We start from the raw sequence: 4,407 nt of genomic DNA on the forward strand, positions 1-4,407 counted from the left end.
GCTTTATGCACCATGCACGATGCTGATCTTTCTTTTGTCTGAGCACATAGCCATACACGATTTGCATTAAGCATAATAATTAAAAGGTATCAAAAAAACCTCCTCGATGCATGGCACTTGTCTTTCTTAGGTTGTGACCAACGATGAGCATGAGAGGATGTCCTAAGCTATAGGTTAGTCGTTGGGTCCTAAGGGAAAAGTGTAGTGAGGAATGGTACATCCTGGAACGTAAAATATTGGTACCTTGAGAGAAGTTTGTGTTCATTTTTGTTATATGTCGAGCAGCACATCAAAGGGCCAATCCCTGCGATGTAGGAGAGCTGCAGTGGGGCTCCGACTATTAGTCGGTGGAGTGCCTCCTATGTGTGTGTGACGAGGCATTATGCCTATGTACTTTGGGTTCTCCCTCTGAGGAGCTTAAGGGAACCGTTGGACTATAAACTATAAATGCACGAATTAAGCTTTAGGGCAGCTTGTCCTTTAGCATTAGATTGACGCTCTTGATCCGCGAGGTCGTGAGGGTGTTTGTGTGTCATGAGCATGAGGTTCGGATGCTTTGGCTAGTTGAATTTTCAGCTTCCTAGACTCTCCTTGAGTTGTGACCAATTCCCCTTCAGAATTTTGAAAGGAAACTTGGCCCTTTCCACAGTGAATGTGGACATCATTGTTAGAATATCAAGCTCATTTATGTGTGTTGACTGACATGAGCTGGACACAGCTAGTCTAGCCATAGTAGTTAGGTACATTAAATAAGTCAGTGCCACTACTGGTGTGAATGGTCTTATGACCTTAGGTTGAACTTTCACTATACAGTGTTGAATGAATAATGAAGTGTGTGAGAGGAAGCATGCTGCTTCACTCTGTCTGACATCTATCTGCTTCTATGAATTTGAACATGGTATCAGAGCCATGAATCAGCAAAGACTGGGTGCCTGGGAGTGTGGCATTGGACTTGCAGGAGCTGAAGTTAGAGGAAAGGTCATTCTTCTTCAAACAGGCTGAAGCCATTGAACAATGGAAGGTATGCAGTGTATGGTTGTATGCTCAATGATCAAAGGCATTATCAAAGGCTTGTTTGTAGCCTTGAGAGGGATGTGTTGAGCACCTTGGAGTGGTTCATTGTCATGATTAACAAGATCGTGAGCTGTGCTGCCCCCCTGCCAGTCTGCGCTGTTGCGCCAGGTCCAAATTCAGGTCCTCCAGCTTCAAAACGAGGCATTAAGCATCTTATACATGCTCTATGAAGTGTATGCTGACCTTGGGGTTTGACCTTAAAGGTCTGACATGTCAATGGAAGCTTGGGTGATGAGGCATGGACTGTTATGCAGGTATACAGGTCTGAAACTGAATGTACACTACTGAATACAGTGATTTACATCACTGTTTTGATCCTGAAGAGCATTTGAAGCTCCCTAATATGCTGGGAAGATTGCACTACAAACAACACAAGTCAAGAAGTCATATGTACTTGATGTGAAGTACTTGAGCTGAATTTTCTCATTAAAATATTTAGATTTGAGAACTGTTTCACTGCTAAAAACTGTCATATACTGTCAGTGACAAGCATTGGATACTACTGATGCAATACATGTCATTTTTAGAGCTCTATCACCTATGAGAGCTGTCATATACATACTGGATGTATGGAGGCTTGAAACATGCAATGAGCATCATTGAAAACTGAAGTCTGGAGCTGAAGTAAATGCAGACATATTGTCTTGGTCAAGTACAAATGGTTCATGAAGTTTTATGCTTTGGTCAGTGAAAACAGGTTGCCTATGTATACCCAGATGCTCATGTATTGACCTTGTCATTACGAAGTAAATGTATGACATGATTGGAAGATAGTTTGGGGCTGATTGGAACTTGATATGCTGAACTTTGGTTGACTGCAACCTGCAACTAAATTTGTTGACACTTGTATGTGCTGGTTATGCATTGTTCTGTGACTCTATGCTCATGTCATGACTGCCAAGTGTACTAGCAGCTATCTGGGAGGTTTTGGGACATGTGTGACATGATTACCACTCAGTTTTGGACTTGAAAGTGTTGCTGATTATTTACAGTTTACAATTTTCAGACTGCATGTATTTACCCTGGCAGTGAGTTTACCAAAGCTCAACCTGAAGCAAACACATAGCTTATGTATTGACAGTGATATCTACAGTTGAGACCACTTGTTTGTGGGTTGTTTTGGGGTGCCAGTAGGCTGAAATACCCTGGTTTTTTTCTGCAATTTAGTGCAAAAAACTATCATAAACAGTTCCAGGCTGAAGTCGGACAAGTTGTCTTATTGGTTTGCAGGTAGTCAGGCAAGGTCTGCAACATGGCAAATGCTGATAGAACTGATAATGTAACCCAGATTGTGGGAGAAAAGTTTGATAGCAACAACTATGCAATATGGAAGTTCCGCATGGAGAACTTTCTGATAGGCAAAGGATACTGGGACTTAGTGACAGGTGTTGAGGCTGAACCTGAACTTCTAGAAAGGAATCCTACAACTGATCAAAGATGAGCGCATCGAGCTTGGATGGAAAGAGCTCGCAGAGTTTTACATTGGCTGTCATTATGTATCTCGGATGCTATGGTGATGCAGATCATGAACTGTAAGAGCCCAGCAGATGCATGGAACATATTGGTCAAATACTATGGCACAACCACAAGTGCCAGGAAGATACAGTTGAAGCAGAAATTCAACAACATGGACCGGAAGAGCAGATCCATACAGGATTATGTCACGGAGGTTAAGACCATAGCAGATCAATTGGCATTTGTTGGTTCACAGGTTGAAGATGAAGATATGGTTGCAGTGACCTTAAATGGATTGGGTCCTGAATACAAGTCTTTTGACACTTCAGTGTCTGTGCGGGCTGAAATGCCTGACTTTAATGAGCTAGTTGCATTATTGATTCATGAAGAAGTGAAGCTTGGCTTAGCTACAGGGTCAAGCGGTTCAAAGAATAAGGATGCAGTTTTTTACTCGAATCAGCGCGGCCGTGGCAGGGGTTATGGATCTGGCAGAGGAGGCCAACAGAATGCATCCTATGGCACTCAAAATCAGCAGTCATCAAATGCAAGAGGTCGTGGAAATTTTTTAGGCAGGGGGAGATCTAACTCCCGTGGTAGAGGCTCATGGCAGCAACAACATCAGTCAGACAATCCAAACAAAGACAAGGATTTTCATTACTGTGGCAAGTATGGGCATATTTCAAAGGAGTGCTGGAAGAAGGAGGGGAATCAGAAGGGTAAATAGCATGGACACTATGCTACGTCCAGTCAGGCAGATGACTCAGGTGATAGACTGTTTGCCATGCAATATGTCAAAGATAAGGATGCTGAAAAATCATCTGATGATGCAGTGTGGTACATTGACTCAGGGGCATCGAATCACATGACCCCTCACAGTGATTGGTTCACTGATATGGTGACTGAAAAGCATGGCTATGTATGCACAGGTGATGACACACAGCATAGCATTGAGCATAAAGGCAAAGTGCCTCTGGTGGTTCATGATGGCAGGAAGAAAAATCTGCATGATGTCTTGCATGTCCCTTCAATTACGAAGAACTTATTGTCTGTTGGTCAGATGAAGGAGCAGAACTTGCAGGTTAGATTCAATAAGCATGGTTGCTTTATTCAAGAGTTTGGCAATGGCTGCAAGTTGATAGCTCGTGGTCACAGGAATGGCAGAATGTTTACTCTTGATGCTTCTTTGCCAGAGCTGAATTCAACTATGTTTGCTCATGGTTCTGGCACTGTTAGGGATTTGGAAATCTGGCACAAGAGAGTGGGGCATGTCAATTTGCAAAGGCTGCAAACTATGCAGAAGAAACTGTTGGTTATATGTTTACCCAAATTTCGATATTCAGATATTGGTCATGGATGCGAGGCTTGCTAGTTTGGTAAGCAGTCTCGATTGCCGTTTGTCAGGCATGTAAGGCAAAGTACACGTCCTTTGTAGTTAGTGCACTTTGATGTTTGGGGGCCAGCTCATAATGCCTCTATGGGAGGTTCTAGATATTATGTATATTTCATTGACGACTACAGTCGCTATACCTAGCTTTCCATATTGAAAACAAAAGATGAGGTCTTTGCTGTTTTTCAGCAGTTCAAAGCACAGATTGAGAAGGAATTTGAATGCTACATCTCTTGCTTGAGATCCGACAGTGGTAGGGAGTATGTATCAAATGAATTTGTTGATTTCTTGGCTGAAAATGGCATTTGTAGGCAGCTAACCTACAGCTACACTCCGCAGCAGAACGGAGTAGCTGAAAGAAAGAACAGGCTTCTGATGGAGGCTGCTAGGGCCATGATAAATGAAAAACATATGCCACTTTATTATTGGGCAGAGGCTGTTACGACAGCTGTATACATTCTGAACAGGACTCCCACTGCAGGTATTCATGA

This window comes from Lygodium microphyllum, chromosome 1, assembly GCF_053477565.2.
Source record: "Lygodium microphyllum isolate KBCC chromosome 1, Lygodium_microphyllum_v1.1.10, whole genome shotgun sequence".
In the NCBI taxonomy this organism is placed as follows: Eukaryota; Viridiplantae; Streptophyta; class Polypodiopsida; order Schizaeales; family Lygodiaceae; genus Lygodium; species Lygodium microphyllum.